Source organism: Megascapheus bottae, chromosome 22, assembly GCF_031878675.1.
Source record: "Megascapheus bottae isolate mThoBot1 chromosome 22, mThoBot2.hap1, whole genome shotgun sequence".
In the NCBI taxonomy this organism is placed as follows: Eukaryota; Metazoa; Chordata; class Mammalia; order Rodentia; family Geomyidae; genus Megascapheus; species Megascapheus bottae.
The window spans coordinates 30,240,013-30,266,103 of NC_143530.1; the positions used below are offsets into that span (position 1 = coordinate 30,240,013).

General features: G+C 43.4%; 1 protein-coding gene across 1 annotated transcript in view; it reads left to right on the forward strand.

Moving 5' to 3' along the window:
• Window positions 1-5,497: 5,497 nt before the first annotated feature.
• Window positions 5,498-26,091, forward strand: part of Dsp (desmoplakin) — a 135,261-nt gene continuing 114,667 nt past the window's right edge. Inside the window, exon 1 of the mRNA XM_090356441.1 lies at window positions 5,498-5,723. The gene's annotated coding sequence lies outside the window, so the exon portion shown is untranslated. The remainder of the gene's footprint in view (window positions 5,724-26,091) is intronic.

Genomic DNA, 26,091 nt, shown 5'->3' on the forward strand with positions numbered 1-26,091 from the left:
TGATCACTTTGCCATGTTTATGTGTGGTGTGTTGTTTGTTTTTGCCAGTCCTGGGGCTTGACCTCTGGGCCTAAGCACTTGGGCTTTCTCAAGGCTAGAGCTCTACCACTTGAGCCACAGCACCACTCCTGGCTTTGAGCATGCTAGGCAAGCACTCTACTACTAGGCAAAACTCCTGGCCCCTCAATTTTTTTTAATAAAAAGCTAGGTGTTGATGGCTCACCCCTATAATGTTAGCTACCGAGGAAGCTAAGATTTGAGGATCAAGCCTCAAAGCCAGCCTGGGCAAGAGAATCTGTTAGACTCTCTCCAATTAATTAGCAAAAAGCCAGAAGTAGAGCTGTGGTTCAAGTAGTAGAACATTCTTAGTGTAAAAGCTAAGAAATAGTGCCCAGACTCCGAGTCTAAGCTCTGGTACCAGAACCCCCTAAAAATTCCAGGAGTTGGTTAGTGTTCTACCCTTTTCCAAAATGGGTATGTGCCTTTGTTTTTATTTTGCACGAAGAGTATCATTTAGAACTTAAAAACATCACTCCAGAACAAAGTGATCTGTAAGTAATTTGCACAGCCACTTCTACAACTCTGCTCTTTGGGGATATGTCTCAAGAGTAGATGAGGACGTTTAATTTAGATGAAACTAAATTCATACTAGATTGTAAATGGCTGGACATCTTTGGTTGAGATGATAAGGGGCAGTGGGAGGCCAGAAGAGCTGTGGTGGAAATAGAAATGCAGAAAGGAGAGGGTTGAAGAAAGCCACCTCCACCCTAACACAGCAGGATGAGCTGGCTGGTTCACTTTTGGGTTTTTCTCATCTTGTTAAGAAGCCACTCCTTGTTCAAGTTTGTGCCTTGTGAACAGTGAGCTCTGCTGGAGTAGGAACGTGCAGCCCAAACCTAGCTGGCCTTTCCATTGGGTGATGAGGAAGAGCCACTGCAGAGCCTGTGATGGCAGTGAGCATGCAGCTAGGTCTTGGAGCCCCAAAGTTCCTCTGTTGTGTAGGCTGAGTGGAGTTAGGATTCTGGAAAGAAGCCAGAGGCTTAGTAGTTGTTCTGAGGTGTTTATTATGTTTGCTTGATTCTATCTGGTTTAGGTTTGTGGCAGCCCTGTGGAGCATCTCATTGCCTAGTAGAAAAGTCTGGAGTGGTGTTACACATCTGTAATTCCAGCTACTTGGGAAGAAGGCACTGGAGGATTGTGGTTCAAGGCCAACTTAGGAAAAATTTGTTGAGGTCCAATTTCAAAAACCACATTGAGATCATTTCAAGTGGTAGAGCACTTGAAATAATATCATTGCTGCTTTTACTTTATGACTAATTATGGTCACCCTGCAGTACCTATGATTCCCCAAGGATGCAAGAATTCACAGTTGCCCATGTCCTTTAGATGAAATGACACTAGCATGCACAAAGACCTGGGTTCGATTCCTCGGTACTACATACACAGAAAAATCCAGAAGTAGCTTTGTGGCTCAAGTGGTAGAGTGCTAGCCTTGATCACAAAGAGGTTCAAGGACAGTGCCCAGGCCCTGATTTCAAGCCCTTTGACCACTACCACCACCAACAAAAAACCCTATATATTCATAAAGATATACCATCATAGGCCTATGGTATAGGAAGAAACAAAGCATGAGACAGTTCATGCCTATAATCCCAGCACTCAAGAAGCTAAGGCAGGATGATGAGTTTGGGGCTGGCCTAGGCTACATAGTAAAATCCTATCTCAAAGTAAAATGTTTAAAAGGAGAGTGGGGGTGGGCAGGGAGACAAAGAGGAGGCTGAAAGAGAGGATCTGTGAAATGGCAAAACCTATATACATTTCTGTGGATTTAGCATAGAACTCATAGTGCAGCAAATTCAGGTTTTGCTTTTGGGGACTTTGTAGAATTCTTCTCTGAATATACTTGGCATGATATACTTTGATCAGTAAGTAGATAGATACAGAGCCTGTGGATGTGGGGGAAGTCCAGGGAAGAATGTGTCTTGACCAAAGCTGTGAATGGACCTGGGTTAACATCTGGGTTAGATCTCCTCACATCTCTAAAGTAGCTTTGACCTTGAACTTGAGGAGTGGGCCTGAGTGAGCTGAAATGCTCCTGCCTTTAGAGGTTGGGAATGGGGAATAAGGAATAAGTATTCTTTGGGAATAGCTTCCCAGAGTAAAAGATAGGATCCTTCCTTCCTTCCTTCCTTCTTTTTTTTTTTTTTTTCCCTGAGTCATGGGACTTGAACTCAATCCCTGAGCTTTTTTGCTCAGGGCTAGCACTACCACTTTGAGCTCCACATCAGCTTTTTGAGTTGGATATAAGAGCCAAGCCTGGGCGGCTTTGAACCTTGATCCTCAGATCTCAGCTTTTTTAGTAGCTAGATTATAGGCATGAGCCTCTGGCGCCTGTCTTGAGAGCCAGTTTCTAAACGTGTCACAAAGATGAAATTCTAGGTGACAGTATGGGCTTGCTACAGACAAGGCTGTCTTGGAAAAAAATGTTTCATAGATCTTAATGATGGGAAAAAAGTTTTGTAACAGAGAACAAGCCCCTACTCGAAGGCAAGTTGAAGAAAGATGGCTGTTCGGTTATAGTTTTGGTGTAGGAAATTTCTGCTGCTTCAAGCCAAAGGGAGGCCCCACCCAGCCTCAGCGGTTTTTCTGTGATCCAGCCATCTGGAGGGCCCTCAGCTCTCTTCAGGATAGGCACTGTGCCAGCCACTCAGGAATTTACCTTTCAGAGGAAAGTAAAAAGAATCATAGTTGGCCCATGGAGGTTGGGGTGGGGAGAATGCTAGTGGTAGAGTCCAGGTGCTGATGGAGACCAGTGCGGCTTGGAACAGGCTTTACTGCTGGGGGCCTGGCACCGCCAGCAGAGCTGCAGTCCTGTGAAAATGCAGTGCAGAGAATGAAATGGAAAATGACATATGGAAGGATAATGAAGTCCACCCAAACCATTTGAACAGAATCCACCAGAACTCCTCTGGTTTTAGGAATGTGGGTAGCCAGGGCTTGTGGATAGTCACAGGGCTTCGGTGACACCTAGGAGAAGGGTGGATGAATGGATATCCAGGAGCTCTTGGGTTTGGTGATCTGCCATCTTGGTCTAGGCGTCTATGTCACATCACCTTTGCAAGGCAGGCCCCTAGAGGAGCTTTTGAGACAATGGGTCACAGCCCATTGGGTTCCTAACTTACTGTGCCCTGGGTGTAGAAATGAGATCTACTCTCTGGTGTTCCATTAGGGTCTTTATTACATAATTCGAAGATGTCAAGGGTGACTGTTGTTCTCTTGCTCTAGTTCTGAAGCCAGCAGTTGATCCACCCTTGCCCTTAGATGGGCCCCTGCACATCTCTGGGGCCAGTTCTGGTATGGAACTCACAGGAGCTTAGTCTGGCTTTTTTTGTTGTTGTTCTGTGGCACTGGTGAATGGAACCCCAGGATGATTATCCCACATTCTAGTCTGGAACTTTACCACTAAGTTCCACTCCCAGCCTATGAGGCATTCTAAAAGAGCTTCTTACAGTCTTGATCAAAGGTTTCAGCAGAAGTTGGCAGGTAGAAATTGATGTTTGCATTAAGCACAGCCTTATATACCTTTGTGTGTATGTGTGTGTGCTGGTACTGGACACCTTCTCTTGGCTTTTTGCTCATGGCTGGTAATCTACCACTTTAGCCCTAGCTCTACTTTTGGGGTTAGAAGTAAGAGTTATTAGACTACATGGACTGGCTTCAAACCATGATCCTCACAGATTTCAGCCTCCTAAATAACTAGGATTACAGGTATGAACTATCATGCCCAGCCCTTAGATTCCTTTTCTATAACTTATTCTCCCACCCAGAATAGACAAAAAACAAGCTACCCACTAACTCCCCAGCAAATAGAAGCTAATGAAAACACCATAGCAGCCATTTGTTCCCCCTCCCTCCCTCTCTCCCTCCCTCCCTCTCCCCCCTCTCTCTTTCTCTCTCCCTCTCCCTCTCTCATACACACATATACACACAGTACCTAAGTTTGAACTTAGGGCCTGGTACTTGTGAGGCAGATGTTCTATTGCTAACCTGGAGATTTCAGTTGATTTACTAACTTTTGCAGGAGCATTAAGTTGGAAGAGACTAGTTGGATGTGACCAGCCAGGTGAACTGTGCTTTTACAATTCTACAGACATCCTCAGGTTTCATGGCAGAGGAAGAAGTCAGTCCTACATGTTTTTTCAATCTCATGTGGGAAGCTATATGCGTGGAAAAACAGCCTGAAATCCAAAGTCTGTGTTATGGAGTGGATAGCAGGCTAGACAGGAGAGGCCAAGCAAATGCTTGGGAATGGTAACTTGCAGTGTGAAGACTGGACAAAAGAAATAAATTTGAGGGAGGGTAGTTTTGACCAGGTTCCTGAGCTTAGAGGAATAATAGATGGGCAGTGATGAATGGAGACAATACAAAACCAAGTTTAACATGTATTCTAGAATTCTAACTGGGCACTAGTAGCTTGTGGCACTTGAGTATGTCTTGAAAATGAACCACTATTGACTCCCCTCGCCCCCACAACAGGATAAGTAAAGGGCCCGAGCACTGAGCTTTTTCTCCCCTTCCCCACCCAAGACTACCACTCCACTGCTTGAGCCACAGCTCCATTTCTGACTTTTTTAGTGGTTAGTTGCATATAAGAGTTTCATGGACTTTCCCGGGGCTGGCTTCAAGCTGTGATGCTCAGATCTCAGCCTCCTGAGCAACTGGTACCTAGCATACCTAGTCTACTACTGTCTTTCAGATTTTAGACAAATCCATCCTTTAGTGCCTGATCACTACTCCTCCTTATACATACCATTCACTGTGGAAGATCATAGGAAAAAGAAGCTCATATAGACAATGAGGTCTGGGCATGGTGGTACATGCTTATAATCCCAGAGACTCAGGAACAGGAAGTTAGCAAGACTGTATCTGCCAAACAAAATAAAAACAGGACTGAGGGTTCAGATCGGTAGAGCACTTGCCTAGCATGTGTGAGGAAAAAAACAAGACAATGGAATATTTTCTGGGTTTTTAGGCAATTATAATAATTCAGAAATTGTAATGTTCTAACTATATTATACAACCTCTGTAAAATTCCACTGTGAAAATGTGATTTTTCTGACTTGTCTGTATCTAGTCATGTATTTGGTATTTTGATTGAAAAGAGCAAATGTATGCAGCCCTGTGCAAAGGAATGACAGATAAGACATCCTTTAGGTTAGTCTGATTTCTAACTGGAAAGGGAGAGAGATAAGAAAGGGAGGGGAGGAAATGTTTTCTCAAAAACACAATACAGTGGATTCTTGGCTAGTAGCCTAGTGGTAAGAGCGTGTGCCTAGTGTGTAGTAGGCCCTGGGTTTTATCCTAGTACCACAGTCATCTTAAATGTGGTATAGACACAATGGGATAAGTAGTATTGATGGAGTTCAAGTGGTAGCTTGCTTGCCTAGCATGCCTGAGGCCCTAAGTTTAGTCCTATGTACTGAAGGAAAAAAAAAAAAAGAAAGAAAGGAGAGGAAGACGTGGAGGATGTTGAAGAAGAAACTCCTTGATCCCAAGCTCTGAGGAGGCCCAAATGGGGATGGCTTGAGCCTGTCTGCCAGCATCAAGGAGCCTTCCAGGGCATAGCTGGAGAAGCACCCCAAACAGCAAAACAACTTCTGCGGAGAGCGGAGTTATCTGTGAGGAAATAAACTACTCATTTACCCTGTTGGTGAGAAGGCACGGTGTGTTCACCGCCAAGGTTCTTAAAGGAATTCCAAGGTGAATCTTCAGGTCAGCCCCCAGTGGGGCTAACTGCACCAGACTCTCTGGAGACCCTGACTCAGCCTTTGGTTCTTCAGACCTCCATTAAAACAAACATAAAACAATCCAGGTGTGCAAACCAGATTTAGAAGCCACCCTTCCAGGCAATGTGTGGTCCCACTGTAGGAACCTTAGGAGGGAAGGAATATAATCAGATTCTTTGAGAACTATCCTCTTGCTGCAGTGTGGAAAAATCAGACTGAGGGAAAGTAGAGGCAGATAGGCCAGACTGGAGGAAGATTGGGGGGTGGGGGAGGATTGGGTATCACAGTACATGTTTGAGCTATGAGCAGACAAGTGAGTAAGATGTGATGGTTTTGTAGCCACTGTTTTAGATGGGCTGACTGATAATACAGGAATACTACATATTACAGTGCCTGGCCCAGACAAAGGGTGAGGACTTAAGAAGAGGGAAGAACTTCACTGTCAAACTTGAAGGCAGGTGAGACAGTCAGCACAGGGATTGAAGAAGGTAGTGGAGCTCAAAAAGTAGCCAGGAAGCCGGGCACTGTGGCTCACGCCTGTAATCCTAGCTACTCAGGAGGCTGAGGACTGAGGATCAATGTTAAAAGCCAGCCGGGCCACAAAAGTACCTTAGATTCTTTATCTCCAACTAACCTCTAGAAAACAGGAAGTGGGGCTTGGCTCAAGGGTAGGGCAGTAGCCTTGAACTGAAGAACTCAGGGACAATGCCCAGACCAAGTTAAAGCCTCATCCCCCCCACCAAAAGACAAGTAGCCAGAAATGAAAGGAAAAGTCATATGTCCCCCATACGGAGGACAGCCCCTGAAAAGCGGAGTGAGCTGGTGGCTTGCCCGTAATTCTAGCTACTTTGGAGTCTGAGATCTGAGGATTGTCAATAAACTGCTCAGAAAAAGCCAGAAGTGGCATTGTGGCTCATGTGGTAGAGAATTAGCTTTGAGCAAAAAACCTCAGGGACAATGCCCAGGCCTTGAGTTAGAGCCCCAGGACTAGCTCACACACAAAAGTACTGAGTGTGGTTCAGCAAACTCAAGGCCTCTAGAAGGCCCTCTTGCATCTTGCAGCTGCAGCACAGAGAGAAAGGGGAGGAGAGTTGAAGCTCTGGGTCTCTCAATTATTTTTAATCTCTGGATAGATTTTGTCAGTATTCTGCAGGCATTTTCTTCCCAGAGACAAAAGCTAGAGGGTGCTTGGGGTTTGGGTGTGGCTACAGCAGCTGTAATTGCTGATTGAGGAGCTTCTGGAAGCTTCAGTATCTTGGAGAGCCAATTGGTGAAACACTGCTCCACCCTCCATGTGGAGTTACCTACACAGTCCTGATTTTCCTTCTGATTTTTGCAGCACACACCCAGTGCTCAGAGATCATTCTAGACCTTGCAGAAAGGAAGAACCTTTGAAGAAAAATAAGCCCCCCACTCCTCTTTCTGAGTTTGCTACGCTTTATATTCTCTCTCTCCTGCCAAAATTCATTAAAGGGAGGTTCAGGGAGACCCCTTTCACCAGATAATCTATATTCCGTAAGCCCTTCCTCCATTCCCCACCCCCAGTCAGCAAGATGCAGGAATTTCCATCTGAAGGTCTTACCTCACATTCTAGCACTCCTGAGAAAGAGGGATTACCCCTGTATTGCCTGGCGGGTTTGAGGTTAGGTAATGTGGTGCTGTGATGACTTTCATTTACTTATTCATTCCGTAGATATTTTTATTGACTGCCTACTCAGAACAAAACAGTGACCATAAAATGAGGTCCTGCCCACAAGAGCATGGAATCCAGTGAAGAGCAAGACGGAACATGCATGCTCTGTTTAAAAACACTGTAAGAGCCTCGCCAGTGACTCACACCTGTAATCCCAGACATTATAGGCTGAGATTTGAGGATCAAGGTTTAAAGCCAGCCCAGTGCAGGAGAATATGGGAGATTCTTATCTGCAATTAATCACACACACAACACATACAAAAAGCCAGAAGTGGAGCCATGGTTCAAATGATAGAGTGTTAGCCTAGTGTGAAGAAGCTCAGGGACAGTGTCCAGGCCCAAGTTTAGGCCTCAGTGCAGGAACACAAAAGGAAAAAAAAAAAAGAGTAAAGCAAGCCCAGTAAATGCAAGCCTTGATATAAATAAATAGATAAAAAGAACAACCCAAAAGTTTATGTCTCAAAGGATGTTTGCAAATAGTAGGATAATGTAACATGCTTCAGGTTGTTGAATGGCCTCTTCTTCTGAGCAAGAGCTGGTATGCAGTGTTGATCTTGCACTCCTCAGCTGACCTTGCACTCCTCAGGATGCCCCTTATGAGAAGTAAGGCTGCTGTGCAGTGCAGATTGGAATTCTCTTTGGCGATATGCAGACTCAGACTTGCTTGACAGTCTTGAGTGCTAAAGATTTGCTTTAGTTTACTCTGGCTCCCAAGAGAGACCCCTTGCTAAGAAAAAGCAAATGCATGTGTATACATATGTACATGTCTATTCAGTGTGTGTGTCTGTCTGTGTCTGTGTCGGTGTCTGTCTGTCTGTCTGCCTGCCTGTCTTGTGTGCCAGTACTGGGGCTTGAACTCAGGGTCTCAGGCACTCACTTGGCGTTTTCTCAAGGCTGGCCTACCACTTCAACCATACTCCCACATCCCAGAATGTATTTTAAATGTCTTTAAATACGTGTAGACAATATCTCATCAGGTATGTGCAATCTTATTAGTGTGGATCAAGATCGTTTGTGTTCTTTCTGTTCTTTTTTTTGTTCGTCTTTCCTTTCTCCCTCCCTCTCTGTCTTTTTTCCCTCCTGTCTCTCCCCCTTCCTCCCTTCCCTCTTTCCTAACATAACCTCACTATGCAACCTAGGCTGGCCTCTAACTCTCAATTCTTCTGCCTTTGTCTCCTGAGTGCTGGGATCACCACGTCGGACATGAAAATCTTTCATTTCTCAGATGTTATATCTAATAGACAGAAAATAGAAACAATATAATGTTCATCAACTGAAAAGTGGTTAAGCGATAGTGGCATATCCACACAAGAGAATATGACTCAGCCTTAAAAATGAACAAAGTTCTTTTGCAAAGTGTAACAATATGGATGAATCTTGAAAGCCTCTTAGTGAGAGAAGGAAAACAGCCCCCAAAGTACTACACGCTGCAAGATGACATGTATATACCATGTGCCTAGCCATGGTGCTTCCTCTGTAGCTGGAATAATAAGCACATACAACCTCTCCCAACTTTTGAGTGGGATGGAGTCTCATAACTTTTTTGGCCTGGGATGGCCTCAAGCCAAGATCCCTTGAATTCTGTCTTCCAAGGGTTACAGGCTTGAGCTATCACAGCCAGCTCTTTACTTTTCCTCCATGGAGACAATATTACAGACTCAGGGCTTCAGATTTGAAAGACATGCCGAGTGCTGGTGGTTTATGCCTATAATCCTAACTACACAGGAGGTTAATATTCCAGGCCATCCTGGCCAAAAATAAAAAGTTAATTGGACTCCATCTCCAGAAAAGCAATGAAAAGCAGGGTTTGAGGCAAGTGGTAGAGTCAGCTAAGCAGTCTCAAGGCGCTAAATTCAATCTTCTCTTTCCCTCCTCTTCCCCGTCCCTCTCTCTCTGCTTCCCCCCCCATACACACAAATTGATAGAAGCAAATATTCTTTCTTTCACTCTTCATTCCTCATTCTATCTTTAAAAGGAAGCAATATGACCAGTATCTTTTGTTGTTGTTCATGGTAATGGTCATGGGGCTTGAACTCAGGGCCTGGGTACTGTCCCTGAGCTCAGGCTAGCATTCTACCACTTTGAGTCACAGCACTGCTTCCTGTTCTTCAGTAGTTTATTGGAGATAAGAATCTCATAGATTTTCCTGCCCAGGCTGGTTTTGAACTCTGATTCTCAAATCTCAGCCTCCTGAGTAGACAGGATTACAGCGCCACTGGTACCCGGCTAATATTACCAGTATCTCGTATGATGCCAAAAGGTTTTGTATACACACACGAACACACACATGAGTGTGTGTATGAGTGCATGTGTCTCATGCATCTGTTTGGTTGGGTCACTATTCTCTAGTATCCAGGGTTATCTCCTTCCACCAACAATGTACAATTGTTCCCCTCTCTAGATATTTGCTCACAGTCTCTAATATAAAGATTTTTCTGTGAGCTGGCTTTTTTCTCTTTTAATTTCTTTTTCTGTTTCTTCTTTCTTCCTTTTTAAATTATTATTTAGGGCTTGGAGTTTGACCTAGTGTTAGAGTGCTTGCCTGGCATGCATGAAGCCCTGAATTCAATTCCTTGGAACCACATACACAGAAAAAGCTGAAAGTGGTGCTGTGGCTCAGGTGGTACCCTTGAGAAGCTCAAGGTCAGTGCCCAGGCCCCGAGTTCAAGCCTTAAGACTGGCAAAAATAATTTACTTTATTGTTATTGTAATGGTGATATACAGAGGGTAGTTTGTTTTTTTCCTTTTTTATGACAATGATGAAAATGCTTGAGACAGTCTTACATTGTAGCTCAAACTAGCTTTTAATTGTTTCAACCTGCCAAGCCCTGCAATTACAGGTGTGAAATACCAGGCCTGGCTTCTATGAGCTATCTTCATCCATTAAAAAAAAAAATAACAATGTTTGTTCTAGCTGGAGAATAGAGGCTTGTATCTGTAACTCTGTCTATTCTCTGAGATCTGAGAATTAAAGGTTCAAGCTAGTCCAGGCAGACAAATCTGAGACACTCTTACCTGCAATTAACCAGCAAAAAGCTGGAAGTGGAGATGGGGCTTAAGTGGTAGAGTGCCAGCCTACAGTGAAAAACACTAAGTGAGAGCATGAGGCTCTGAGTTCAAGTCACAGTACTGTCATTAAAAAAAATGACCAAATTTTCTGTTACTTTAAGTCCTGCAAGCCAGTTTCATTCTATTTATTTGTTTGTTTATGTATTTATTTGCTGGTCGTGGGGCTTAAACTCTGGGCATGGGTGCTGTCCTTGAGGTTTTGCTCAATGCAAAGACTTTACTACTTAAACCACAGCACCACTTCTGACTTTTTTTTCTGTAATAAATTGGAGATAAGAGTCTCATGGACTTCTTGCCTGGTCTGGCTTTGCATCACTATCCTCAGGTCTCAGCTTTCTGAGTAGCTAGGATTACAGGAGTGAACCACCAGCACCTGGTTCATTTGAGTAATTAAGATGTCTACTTTTATATAACAGTCAAAACCCACCCAACTTCACTTAAAACCAAAGCTTCTTTCTGAGCTTTTATCTGACTTCACCTTGAGGTCTCTAGTGGAAAGAAAAATGAGGAGACATCTTGAGATTCAACTTCTCTTCCTAAGAATTGCTCACTATGGTTTCCGAAGAGAGGAGAGGTGGAGAGGAAACTGTAGGTTGGATAGGTAAGAAAGAAGGGGCCAAGTGAAGTCTTCCTGAGTAGTTTTTTCTCAGATGTGGGTGTGGGTGTATATGCGTGTGTGTGGACACACATGCATGCATGTATATGCATGTGCCAGTCCTGGGTCTTAGAGTCGGCTGGTCACTTTTTTTTTAATTTTTGTTTTTTTCTCTAGGCTAGCACTTTACCACTTGAGCCATGGCTCCACTTTTATATTTTTGCCAGTTTATTGGAGATGACTGCCCAGAGCTTTCCTGTCCCGGCTGGTGTTTGATCTAATGTCCTCTTATCTCAGCCTCCTCAATAGCTAGTATTACAGCTATGAGCCACCAGCCATAGGATGGGTAGTTTTTTGAGCTAGTGTTGAGGTGCTCTTGGCGTGGCAGATATTTACTCCATGTCCAGTGAAGTACAAGTACTTCCATGAGCTTTCAAGAAGGTCTAAAACTTCTGAAGTCAACTGAAAGCGAGCATAACATGTGAAATGTAGCAGGGATAGTCAGTTTTTCCCTCCGTTTTACCCCCTGCCTGGACATTCTTGTTTGGGCTCTACCTTCCTTCTTATCTCTCATATGCATTTACCTGATAGGGTTGGCCCAGTCCCTCCTGCTAGGGGTGTGCAGAAGGGTGCACAGACGATGGTATTTACCCCCAGGCCCTCTCTGGCCTGCACATTTCATACACATTCCACCCGTACAAGGGCTGGAGTGCTTTTCCTGACCAGTGGCTTTGATCACATCCCTCTCCTACCTCCAAACCACCTGAGGGTCCCCTTGGTGTGAAAAGTCTAGTCAATATCTTTTCTGATTTCTAGTGATGTTGCTAAATTTCTTTCTGGATCTTGTTCTCTTCCTCCTCCTCCTCCTCCTCCTCCTCCTCCTCCTCCTCCTCCTCCTCCTTCTTTCCTTGGACATTTTTTATTCTGGCTCTTTCTTAGTATGTGGTACCAGGGAATCGAACCCAGGGCTTCGTGCATTGTTGGCAAGCATTCAACCACTAGGCTATGCTCCTGGCCCTCTGGAATTCTTTCATGGAAGCTTTGCCAGCCTGGTGTGTGGGTGCACAAGGAGTAGGCTGAAATAGCAGGACCTCAGGAACCCACCAGTATGAGACCAGCCTGAAAAATACAATGAGACTTTGTCTTAGAGTGAGAGAGAAGAGGAGGAAGAGAGAAGAAATGAAATCTTTGGACTTCTAACTAGATAGAAGTATTTGCATTGCCTTGCTGAAATACTACTTTTGCTTTAGGAGAGAAAAAAAGAATATAATCTTTTTGGGGGAGTTGGGGAGTGTGGGAGAGAGCGTGTCAGGCCTAGGCTAGCCTTGAACTGTCCATCCTTCCTCTTTAGCTTCCCAAGTGTTGGAATTACAGATGTATATCAGTATACCTGCTCTGATAGGGAAAATATTTCTCTTCTTAAGCTTCAGATTCTTCACTGGGATTAATACCCAGTAACACTAGAGAATCAAGCAAAATCTGTCAGTCACTTGTCACATGAGAGAGAAGCAATTCTCTGGGGGAAAATAATACTCCCTTAAAGCAGTGGCACCAGACTGTCTTAAATGGTACTTTAACCAAGTAATGCATGTTAGCATGACAGGGCAAAGGAGCTAGAAGCTCTAGTCACCAGATTCCTCAGGCTCTGCTGATAAATCTCTAGGCTGATAAGCAGATACCTAGAGTGAGAGTCATATCTTTGCCTCTGGTAGAAAAGCAGAGGGAAGGTAGGAAAAAGGCAAAAGGAACTTTTTTTTTGTGGGTCATGGGGCTTGAACTCTGCCTGAGCGCTGTTCCTGAGCTCCTCAGCTCAAGGCTACCACCCTACCCTTGAGCCAAGCCCCATTTCCGTTTTTCTAATTTTTCTAGACGTTAATTGGAGATAAGAGTCACAGGTCCTTTCATGCCCCGGCAGGCTTTGAACCTAGATCACAGCCTCATGAGTAGCTAGGATTACAGGCGTGAGCTACTGCCCCAGGCAAAAGGAACTTTCATTGTGAGGCTCTGTCCAGCCACCGGGCAAAGAAAAATGCACAGAAACTTTTGATTGCTCAGTTGTGATCTTCCATATTGAGGTAGAGATATTGGGGTTCTTTGGCTGGCTCATAGAGCCTTGGCTCACTGGGTCCTCTGACCTGGGGTGCGGCCTGGTCACCTTTGCATGTTAGGAAAACATCCTGCCCACCCTTGTTGCTTTCTACCTTGCCACTAATACTAGTCCTCCCCCACTCTTCTGCACCCCGATATTAGCACTTTTCACTGCCATCCCCAATCACCTGTTCCTTTGCTGGAACACAAGCTCTTCCAGTAAAAATTGTCCATTTTTGTTTGATTCTTTGTTTATATAAGGTTGAAATGGAATCCAGAGCCTTGTATTTTTTGTTTTGTTTTGAGCTACCACTTTGAGCCACAGCTCCACTTATGGTATTTGGGGGTTAGTTAACTGGAGAGCTTGCCTGGGCTAGCTTTGAACTGAGATCCTTAGATCTCAGCCTCCTCAATAGCTGGTATTACAGGAGTGAGCCACCAGTACCCGACTAGAGCTTTGTATTATTAAGCAAACATTAAGCAACACTCTTGGCCCTTTTGCTTCTATTTTTCAAATATATTTTTCCAATGTAACTTTTGTTTCATTGTAATGTTTAAATTAAACATCACTATCCTAACTTTTATGTGTGTGGCAAGAAGGGTGCTAGGGTTAGAGCCGAAGGCCCTTCTTCAAGCTAACTTCAGCCCCTTTCCATTGTGTTTTAGTTTTGTTTTTTTGGACTTGAACTGAGGTCCTAAATGATATTCTTTTGCTCAAGTCTATCACTGTTGTTCTATCACTTGAGCCACAGCCCTCACTTTTAGCTTTTTTTTGCTGCTGAACTGAAAATGAATCTCCTGGACTTTGTTGACCTGCTTGGCTTCAAACTGCCAGCTTCAGATCTCAGCTTCCTGAGTAGCAAGGATTGCAGGTTTGAGTCACCAGTGCTCAGCTAGCCCCTATGTTGAAGTGTATAGCACTCAAAGATAAGCAAAGTGAGCTGGGCGCTGGTGGCTAGATTATAGTCATGCACCACCAGCATCTGACTCAGAGTGTCAGTTTTGCAAGATGGAAAGAATTCTGTGGCTGGGTAGGGGTGGCTGCTGTACAAAGTGCATATCTTGCTGTCCCTGAGCCATCCACTTAGAAATGATCAAGGTAGTAAATTTTATGTCATAGGTATTATACCACAATTACTTTAAAAAAGAAATTCAAGCCTTAATGTAGGTAATAAACCTTAAGGACATTTCAGGGTTCTCAAGGACAAGTGCCAATAGTAGCATTCACAGAGACCCAAACTAGTAGCTTCCAGGAGCTGGTAGGAAGGGGGGATCAAGTGTTGTTTAATATAAACAAAGTTTCAATTTTGCAAGATATAAAAGTTGGATGCATAGATGGTCGTGGTTTAACAACAGTATAATTATACTTATTGCCATTGCATTGTACAAAAAATCTTTAAAATGATGTTTTATTATGTATAGCTACCATACAACAACAACACAGCATAATGCTAGGCATGGTGGTATAAACCTGTAATCCTAGCACTTAGGAGGTTGAAGCAGGGTTGTTAATCTGGGCTACAGAGCAAAACCTTTCTTGGGGGGAGAAAAATAGAGTGAGGTGGGGAGAGAGAAGCATAGACAGACAGACAGACAGACAGAGGAAAGTTGAGAAAGAAATAGAAAGGGAAGGAGGGAGGGAAGTAACATGAACAACAATAAAAATTAGGTACAGACTAGGAAGATATTTAATGTTTTTTTCCTCTCGAGCTGAGGACCAAATTTAGAGCCTTATACTTGCTAGGCAAGTGTTCTTCCACTAACTGAGCTAAATCCCCCAACCCTAAATTTTTTATATATACATTGACTTTTATATGTACATTCTGCCAGTAAACACCAGATTTGTGGATCAAAGAACAGACTGATGACTTGTTCCTGTAGAAGTCATTTTTTAATTGCTTAAATTAATTGTAAAAAAGGACTTTGAATATGTTATCTCCATACATCATATTGCCAACTTTCCATAACTCAGTTTCTCAGGGGACAGCCCAGTGAGACCCAGCTGTGCCACGTGATGAGCCTCAGAGCTGGGATGTCTGCCTCCCTCCAGCTTTGGGGACTGGGGGAGAGAGACCTTTGTCTTCCAGAGTAAACACAGATTCTCCCAGCAAAGGAAAGGAAAGTCACTAGGTTTTTAGTCACGAGTGTAGGTGAATGGCCCTGGATTTATCAACTTTAGAAAAATGAAGAAAATATAGCTTTAGAGGAAAAGGAGTCATTTTTTTGTCTGAGTAGCATGTCAATATCTGTTGATCCTATAAAATAATACTTATCAAAATGAAGTCCAGGAAATGGAAGCAAGAAGGTTGTTGTTGTTGTTGTTGTTTTAATTTTCTTTCCCTTTTGTTCCGTTGGCTCATTTATCTATCTTTGGAGGATAAGGAGGCACAGATATAGTGGGACAAAGAGTGGACAAATGCAGCTGTGGTACTCACTGGATACAATGCTGCAAATGAACTGTTCAACTTGTGGGTGGGGACGGGGGGGGGGGGGGGGGTGAAGAACTGAGAGATAGCAAGGGGAGGGAGGACACTGTCCAAAAAGAAATGTATTCTTTATCTTATAATAACAATTTTTTAAAAGTTTACAAAAGAAAAATGCAGCTCCAGGCCCAATGGTAGAGTGCTTGCCTACCATGCACAAAGACCCTAGTTGGATTCCTCGGTACTACATACATAGAAAAGCTGGAAGTGGTGCTGTGGCTCAAGTGGTAGAATGTGCTAGCCTCGAGGAAAAAGTCCAAGGACAGTGCTCAGGCCTTGAGCTCAATCCCCAGGACTGGCAAAAAAAAAAGGAAGGAAGGGAGGAGGGGGGAGGGGATACTGCAAACATCTGGAGGCACCCTTGGGACTCCAGGGAAGACTGTCTTCCAATAGATTATAAAATGTGTAACCAAAGGGAAATGGAGAGAGGGAGAGGAGATGGAAAGGAAGAGGGGGGAGGGAGAGAGGGAGAGAGAGGGAGAGAGTTGACAGATGATTTAACTACCTTCCATGAACAAGGAACGTATAAACTAGCCTATCTAATACTGGATAAAGGTATGCAAGTTAATAATTTATAGAAGATGAATTCCAAATATCAAAAGCATTTGAAAACATTGCCAGACTTATTAGTAACTAGCAAAAGTCAAAAGGAATATCAAAAATCTGAGAGTTACTGTTCAAAACCAGCTAGGCAGGAAAGGTTTTTTTTTTCCTTTCGGTCCTGGGGCTTGCTCAGAGCCTGAGCACTGTCCTTGGACTTTTTCCTCAAGGCTAACACTGCCACTTGAGCCACAAAACCATCCCTGGATTTTCTATGGATGTGTTACCGAGGCAAGCACTCTACCACTAGGCCAAATTCCTGGCCCCGGTAGGAAAGATTTTAAGACTCTTGTTTCCACTAAACTACCCCCTCCCAAAGCCAGAAATGGAGCTGTGGCTCAAGAGGTAGAGCACCAACCTTAAGCAAAAGAAGCTCAGGGACAGCATGCAGGTCCTAAATTCAAGCCCCAGGACTGGCACCAAACAAACAAACAAATAAACAGCAACTATGCAAGGTCCCGTGTTTGATCCCTAATTCCACACACAAAATTTTAATAAAACTGTTACGTTGTTGGATTTGAGGAATTTATGAGGTGGTGGTTGAAAATACGAATAAAACAGAAACCACATATATAGAAATCATGTGGTGACTATATTTACCAGCACTGCATGCTTGAAATCTTAAGTATTCTCACCACAGCAAAAAATTACACCTGTATGAAGTGATAATAATAATTAACTAATTGTGGTAGTCATTTTTTTTCCTGCCAGTCCTGGGCCTTGAACTCAGAGCTGGAGCACTGTCCTTAGGCTTTCTCAAGGCTAGAGCTCTACCACTTAAACCATAGCACCACTTCCAGCTTTTTCTAGGTATGTAGTCCTGAGGAATCAAACCCCGGTCTTTGTGCATGCTAGGCAAGCTCTCTACCACAAGGCCAAACTCCTGGCCCCATTGTGGTAGTCATTTTGCCTTGCAGATGTTTAGAAAAAATTGTTATATTCTTCAAAAATGTATTCACATTTATCAGTTATTTGTGGACAAAGTATAAAGCTAGATATTAATAGAAAAAAGAAGGAAAGAAGAAAAAGGAAAGAGGAAGAAAGAAAAAGAAAGGGAAGGAGAAGAGGGAAAAGAGGGGAAGGGAAGGATTACCATTTCCTTCCCTCCAGATAACCAGAAAGTAAAAAATGCAATTATTCTAAGAATTGGTGATGACTCAGAAGTGGTGCTGTGGCTCAAGTGGTAGAACTCTAGCCTTGAGGACAAAGTGGCTCAAGGACAGTGCCCAGGCCCTGAGTTCAACCCCCAGAATTGGCTTTTATAAAAGAATTGATGTTGGGGCTGGGAGTTTGGCCTACTGGTAGAGTGTTTGCCTAGAATGCACAAAGACTCAGGTTCGATTCCTCAGTACCACATACACAGAAAAATCTGGAAGTGGTGCTGTGTCTCAAGTATTCGAGCTCAAGCTTTGAGAAAGCCCAAGGATAGTGGTCAGGCCCTGGGTTCAAGCTCCAGGACTGGCACCAAAAAAAAAAAAAAGAGTTGATGATGGGGGCCTGGAGCATGGCCTATAGGTAGAGTGCTTGCTTAGCATACTCAAAACCCTGCATTCAATTCCTCAGTACCATATACACTGAAAAAGCCGGAAGTGGTGTGGTGGCTTAAGTGCTAGAATGCTAGCCTTCAGAAAGCCCAAGGCAGTGCCCAGGCCCTGAGCTTAAGCTCCAGGACTGGCAACAATAAAAAAGAAAAAGAAAAAGAGTGATGATTTAGAGAGAGAGAAATTATTTCTACTGCTGGTGAAAGTGGAAGTTCGGTATATTGGAAGAGACAGTGAAATGGGAATGTGTAATCAATTTAAACATTTGTCTACTTTGGATCCCATCAACTTCTCCTAGTTAAAAACAATTTCTGGGGCTGGGAGTTTGGCCTAGTGGTAGCATGCTTGCCTAGCATGCATGAAGACTGGGTTTGATTCCTCGGTACCACATACATAGAAAAAAGCCAGAAATGGTGCTGAGGCTCAAGTGGTAGAGCTCTAGCCTTGAGAAAGTCCAAGGACAGTGCTCAGGCCCTGAGCTCAAGCCCAGGACTGGCAAAAAAAAAAAAAAACAACCAACAATTTTGGGACATGGACACAGAGGGTTAATGACAACTATGTTCATAGCAACCTTATTAGAGTGAAAAACTCGTCTTGAGTGCCCTTGAACAGGATCATGGATAAATCAATTGTTTGTATTCATACAATGTACTAAATGAAAAAGAATGAACTAGAGTAGCATGTGTCAACAGGAATGCATCTCATAACATTGAATGACAAAAAAAAAATCAAGTTAGTAAGGAGAGACCTAAAACACAATGCCATTAACGTGAAGGCATGTAAAAACAATGACACCATCGTCATTATTAGGTAATATGTAAAGCTTGAGAAATATGCATGAAATAAGTAGAAAAGTCAAGAGACTGGTTAACTCTGAGAAAAGGAAGAAGAAAGGAGCTATACCTAGACACTATCAACTACTTTACCTGTTTATGTTCATTTTTTTTCCAGTCCTGGAGCTTGAACTCAAGGCCTGGGCACTGTCTCTGAGCTTCTTTTGTTCAAGGCTAGCACTCTATCATTGAGCCCCATCACTTTTTCTGTTTATGTGGTCCTGAGGAATCAAACCCAGGGCTTCATGCATGCTAGGCAAGCACTCTACCGCTGAGCCACATTTCCAGCTCTGTTTGTTCTTTTTGTGAATTGTACCTACACTAAGATTTCAACTTAAGGTCTAGGTGCTACCTCTTAGCTTTTTTTTTCTTTTATTTACTATTTTTTTTAATTGCAAAGGTGATAGAAAGAAACCCCTTAGCTTTTTTTTTCTTTTATTTGCTATTTTTTTTAATTGCAAAGGTGATAGAAACCCCTTAGCTTTTTTGTGCAAGGCTGGTGCTCTTATCACGTTAGCCACAGCTCTACTTCCTTCTGGCTCTTTGCAGGTTAATTGGAGATAAGAGTCTCACAGACTTTCCAAGATGAGCTAGCTTTCAACCTCAATTCTCAGATCTCAGCCTCTTGAGTAGCTATATTATAGATGTGAACCACCAATACCCAGCTTTATGTTTGTTTGTTTTAAACAAACTTGCTGATGTTTGATCGAGCTATTAGAATCATATTTGTGATGTTGGTTACACCACTCAGTACAGTGGAAATATTTCCCAATATAAAAAGAGAAGCAGGTTGGAAGTGTGGCCTAATAGTAAGAATGTTTGCCTAGCATGCACGGAGACCCAGGTTCCATTCCTCAGTACCACATACATAGAAAAAGCTGGAAGTGGTTCTGTGGTTCAAGTGGTAGAGTGCTAGTCTTGAAAAAGCCCAAGGACAGGGCTCAGGCCCTGAGTTCAAGCCCCAGGATTGGCACAGAGAAGAGAGAGAGGTAGAGAGAAAGAGGAGAGGGAGGGAGGGAGAGAGGGAGAGAGGGAGGGAGGGAGAGAGGGAGAGAGGGAGAGAGAGAGAGAGAGAGAGAGAGAGAGAGAGAGAGAGAGAGAGAGAGAGAGAGAGAGGGAGAGGGAGAGGGAGAGAGAGGGAGGGAGGGAGGGAGGGAGAGAGGGAGGGAGGGAGGGAGAGAGGGAGAGAGGGAGGGAGAGACAGAGAGAGAGAATGAGAACATTGTCAGGCTGTGAGATGGGCAGAGAATTCAACTCTTCTGCATTCAAGTCAGGGTGGGTGTTGCTGTTCCATTCCTTCCAGCCTGCCTTGTCCCAAGGTGGAATAACGTGGTTATGCAGACAGTATTATCCCCATCATCTTTACCACACAGATGTACTGGGGCAGGTGCTGGTGGGCAGGAAGATGCTACCAGATACAAGCTTTGTCTCCATCCTGGCAGCTACTCAATCGACATTTGGTCCAAGGAGCATACTTAAAACTCCATTATGTTGCGATGGGTTGAGTTATGAAGGCTAGGGCAGGACTCAGACCTTGTAGTGCAATAATATGCTATTATTCAGAAACTGCTTCAGAGGAGAATCACCAGGTTGTGTTTTATAGGCTGACATCTGAGAGAAATTAATTAGATAGCCTTGATGACCCTGGCATTCCAGAGCAAAGCCCTGGGGCTAGTTATCAGTGTTGCTATGACAACTGTAGGGCACTGAAGTAACACAGCTAAGTTGAAAGGTCAAGTCAGACATTGATAACTCTAGATTGCAAAATTTCTTAGGTGCCTGAACTCTGAACTTGAAATGCACTATCAGATGGTTGATTTAAAAGGTAATTTTTTCATCCCCAAGTAACCTCCTATTAATTTTATTCTTTTTTCCAGTCTACTGCATTGGAATGCTACTTAGAAACAATTATGCCTGGTACTGAGCCTTAAAGGAGCACATCTATTACCTATGCCGAGTACAATCAGAGATAATCCTGGCTCTCTGGCTTGTACAGGCTTTTAAACAATCATGACTTTCTTACCTGTGATGTGCTAACATTACGTGGTTTGCAAATTAAACTCCTAAGAGTCAGAATAATTAAACTTGCAATAATTAAAGGCTCAGAATAAGTAAGTTGGCAGAAAGCCAGAGGTGAGGAAAGACATGGATAGACTCACAGTGTCACCCCTAAAGGTGGTTTTCTTCAGCTTGATACTTAAAAGTATGGTCTGTGAACTAGTGGGAGCTCTAAGTGTTTATTGGAAATTCAGAATCCTGGTCCCCACACAGATGTACCAGCTCAGATTCTGTACTGGGTCCTTAGGCAATTTCATTTCCTTCCTTCTTTCTTTCTTTCTTTTTTTTTTTTTTTCTTGTCAGTAATGGGGCTTGAAATCTGGGCCTGGGTGCTGTCCCTAAGCTCTCCAGCTGAAGGCTAGTGCTCTACCACTTGCAGCCACAGTGCCACTTCTGGTTTTTTGGTTGTTAATTGGAGATGAAAATCTTGGACTTTTGGGCCTGGGCTGCCTTTGAACTTCAATTCTCAGATCTGAGTAGTTAGGATCACTGGAGCGAGACATTGGTGTCTGGCTTTAGGTGATTTTCATGCTTATTGAAACTTGAGAATCTCTGTGTCTTGGACCTGAAGCCATCTATGGCTTTCAGTTCTTTGGAGGTCCAGAGATGGAAATAGAATTGTTCTATTAAGGCTAGGAATGTGACTTGGTGGTAGTGTGCTTGCCTAGCATACATGGAACCCCGGGTTCAATTCCTCAGTACCATATAAACAGAAAACAACAACAACAAATCCCACCTCCCCCCGCCCCCCCCCAAAAAAACCAAAGCAAACCCAGAAGTGGTGCTGTCTTACATGGTAAAATGCTAGTCTTGAGCAAAAGAAGCTCAGGGGCAGTGCCCAGGTCCTGAGTTCAAGTTCTAGGACTGCCCCTGCCCCCTCAAATATTGTATTATATAGTAATTCTATTTTTTATTTTTCAGGGATTGCCATTCTGTTTGGGTCCCAATTTCTTCACATCCCCAGCAATAATTGCTGTTGTGTGGTGTCTTTATTGGTTTGATGCTTGTTATTGTAGTTATTTGCTTGCTTGCTTTGTTTTCTAGTAGCTACCCCAAAGGATATAAGATATATATTCTTTTAAGTAAGAATATTAAAACAATATATCAAGAACAATCTATACCCAAATTTTAGGCCACTGAGAAAAATGAATAAGCTGGGAAAGTCTATATAACTTTCCTAGCTGTGCTTTAAAAGTAGGGTGATCAATAACAGCAACAAAAAAAGTAGATTGATGCCTAAGGTGTATGAAGTGAAGTTAGTTCCCCATACATGGCCAGTGCTATTGCCAGTCTTTCATAAAGGACTCCTCTTTTGCCCACATATCCACTGTCCCCTACCCTACCAGCCCCCACATCCTCCTGGTCTCTCCTGTCACAGACACTTTATGTGTTGTCACTGATGAGATACCAACACAGGACTGTCATTAGGATCTCAATTGTCCCCAAGGCACTTAGAACATGTCTGAGTCTACTCACTCAGGCCTTGAGGTAAGATCAACCTTAACTTTGCTCTCTGGAATCACAGACTGTTGAGCACTGTGACTGAAGGCTGATTGAGGACTGGTATGGGAGTGTCTGGGGGACAGTCATAGAAATGCTTTTCCTGCTTCTTTCCCTCCTCTTTGCAGTCTCCCTTCCTCCTCCTCTTCCTTTCTTCCTTCTTCTTGTGGGGCTGAAGATTGAACCCACATCTTCCGATATGCTAAACTTGCATTTTCCCAGCCCCAGAGAGCACCTACTAATTATCAGGGAAATGAGGGCTCAAGTGGGTTTTTTTGCAAGAAGTGACTCTTAAACTGGGTGCTAAAAATCAAATGAGAGTGGGGCAGGCACAGAAGTGTGTGTGTGTGTGTGTGTGTGTGTGTGTGTGTGTGTGTGTGTGTATTCTGTTAGGGAATGAACCAACCCTAGGCCTTGTATAGTATGCTAAGTGCATGTGCTCTACCACAGAACTAACAATTCCAGCTCCTAAATCTTTACTATATTTTTGGGAAGATAATTTGGCACTGGATTTTTGCTTTTCTTTATTATTATCTTCAAGTACTTCGAAGGGACTGCCATTCAACAAGCCAGATTTTGCACTGATTTTAAAATAAGGCATGTCATAATTCAATTTTCTTTTCTGAGTGCTAATGCTGACACAGGGTGATGGAGGGGAGGCCTGTTAGGCACTTGCTTCATCCTGGAAAGAGACAAAAGGGAAGGCTACATGCATTCTTTGACTTGTTTGACATTTGTCCAGCACTCTTTCGGAGTATCTAGTATGTGTCAGCATTGGTCTGAGACGGAAGCTGGGAACACAAAAGTCAATAAGATAAATATGGCTCCAGCCTCCCTAGGATGATTGTTAGTAGATAGACCAGGCAGGTGGGAAGGTAGCTGAAATGCTGAAAAGGATGTTGGGAGCATGTAGACCAAGAAAGGTTTGGGGTTTCAGGAAGACTTTCTAAAACCAGTGGTATAGCCAACTGGTGGGCTGGAGATGTGGCTTAGGGTAAAAAGTTTGCCCAGCATGCATGAAGCCCTGGGTTCGATTCCTCAGTACTACATACACAGAAAAGGCCAGAAGTGGTGCTGTGGCTCAAATGGTAGAGTGCTAGCCTTGATCAAAAAGAAGCTCAGGGAAAATGTCTAGGTCCTGAGTTCAAGCTCTAGGACTGGCAAAAAAAAAAAAGGAAGGAAGAAAGCAAGCAGGAAGGAAGGAAGGAAAGAAAGAAAAGGAAGGAAGGAGCTGGGTGCAGTGGCTCACGTCTGTAATCCTAGCTACTCAAGAGGCTGAGATCTGAGGATCAAGGTTCAAAGCCAGCCCAGGCACTAAAGAATGTGAAACTCTTATTTCCAATTAATCACTAGAAAATGGGAAGTGGGGCTGTAGCTCAAGGGGTAGAGTGGTAGCCTTGAGCTGAAGAGCTCAGGGACAGTACCCAGGCCCAGAGTTCAAGCACCATGATCCCCCCCCCAAAAAAAAATTGTTTTAGATGGAAGGAAGGAAGAAAAACCATTTACTGGTGGCTTATGGCTATAATACTAGCTACTCAGGGGGCTGAAATCTGAGTATTGTGGTTTGAAGCCTGCTAGGGCAGAAAAGTGTGAGATTGTTATCTCCAGTTAACTACCCAAAAAAGCTAGAAGTAGAGCTGTGGCTCATGTGACAGAGCACTAGCCTTGAGTAAAAAACTAAAGGTCATCACCCTGTGTTCAAGCCCCAGATTTTTAAAAAATATAGAGAGAAAACTTTCTCTAAAAACCTTCTCTAGAAACGATAATGACCTGAAGTAGCAAGACGTGTCCAGTGAAGTAGGGGGAGAGAGGGTTCCAGTAGATAGACTCATTGGGAGTTTGGGGAGATATTAAAGTTCAGTCGGGCTAGAACATAGGGACTGTTAGGATATGAGGCTACCAAATGAACAGAGGCTCAAGTCCAAAGCCTGTTAAACACAGGAAGGAGTCTCAGGCTCATAAGGAACCTCTAGGAGTTATCTAGAAAAAGAATTAGATGGACATGGTGGAAAATGATTGCCCAAGACATGAAAAAAGAACCAATGGGGATTTTATGTTAAACCCAGGGTATTGGAAGAGTTTGATGTGTTTCTGACTTGGGTGATACTACTGTTATTACTACCATCACCATTAATCATAATCATAATCATAATCATAGGAGATATAAGTTCCATTTGGGGAATTGTTGATTGGAGGCACTTCCAGTTGGATTATTCAGTAGGTGGTGGGAGACATAGTCCACTTAGAGAGCAGTTATTGGGATGAGGAATGTACATGAGGCAGAAATCATGGGAGTGGGGAGATTAAACAATGAGTGTGTGTGTGTGTGGCTATCACAGAATCTCAGACGATGGATAATTTATGAAAGTTTGTTTTGGCTCATAGTTATGGAGGCTAGATCAGGCACCTGCAGCTGGTGAGGGCCTCTACTGTGCCATCTAATGGCAGAGAAGAAAACAGCTATGTGCAGAAGGGGCTCATGTGTGACCAAGAGCACAGGATGGGGGCTGGGAGTTTGGCCTAGTGGTAGAATGCTTGCCTAACATGCATGAAGACCCGGGTTCAAATCCTTTGTACCACACACACAGAAAAAGCTGGCAGTGGTGTTGTGGCTCAAGTGGTAGAGCTCTAGCCTTGAGAAAGCCCCAGGACAGTGTTCAAGCCCCAGGACTGGCAAAAAAAGAAAAGAAAAAGAACACAGGAGAGTGGGAGGAGCCAGTTTGTTGTGGGGAACTAACTTTTCCTGCCGAAGCTATAGTAATCTCTTCTAAGGGTGGCACCCTTCTTCCATAACCTGATTATCTCTCTCAGTCTCCACACCCTCAATACTGTTATATTGCTAGCACAACTCTGGAGCAGGCTGCAGTCAGCTACAGGAAGATGTGGTGAGGCTCACTAGAGATGGGGGGCCAGTAAGGCAAATAAGGTGAGTGCCAGGGAAGGGTTTCTTCACTAATTAGTGGGGGTCCTTTGAGGTCAGTTGGGAAACCTCTGGCGGCACAAGACCCACGCTCTGCTCAGGGTCAGGAAAGGAAAAGAATAAGCATTTTATTTGTGGACTTCATCTAAATCAGGAATCCAAACAAAAAGAAACTGTTTTTGAAGATTCAGATATACCAAGCCTTCCATACCATCAACTCCAATGTCTAGACTTCTGTAATTTGTGAAGAAATACACTAAGTCTTTAATTTAGAAGCATTGAAGGAGTCATTTATTATCTTGCCAGTGTTTTAAGTACAGATGAGAATGACAGTCGATGGTAGTAGTTAATGGTAAGTAATTGTCTTAGAGATGGGGGATTTACATTTGCTTTTTGCTCAGTATCATGACATCTTCCTCCTGTTTCTAGGAAGACAATGTCAGCCACATTGCAGATAACTGTATCTGGAATGACAGGGCGTAAATAGGAAAGACATCTCTCTGTCCTCAATTTTCCTACTTCTAGTGTAGGTCACATATCTATGCCCAGATATTACTCCAACAAGAAATTCATACTTCCAGACGATATCATGATAAATGACTTCTGTCTAAAGTTTATGACTATTGCTGGGTACAGTGGCTCACACCTGTAATCCTAGCTGAGATCTGAGGATCAAGGTTCAAAGCCACCCCTGGCACAAAAAAAAAAAGGACCAGAGACTCTTATCTCCAGTTAACCACTAGAAAACAGGAAGTGGGGCTTGGCTCAAGGGTAGGGCAGTAGCCTTGAGCTGAAGAGCTCAGGGACAAGTGCAAGCCCCATGATGCACAAAATAAATAAAGTTCATGACTATTAAGAAGAGATTCTTCATTCCCCAAAGAAATAGAAAAATACAGGAAATTGAGTAAATTTAATTTGAGTAAAT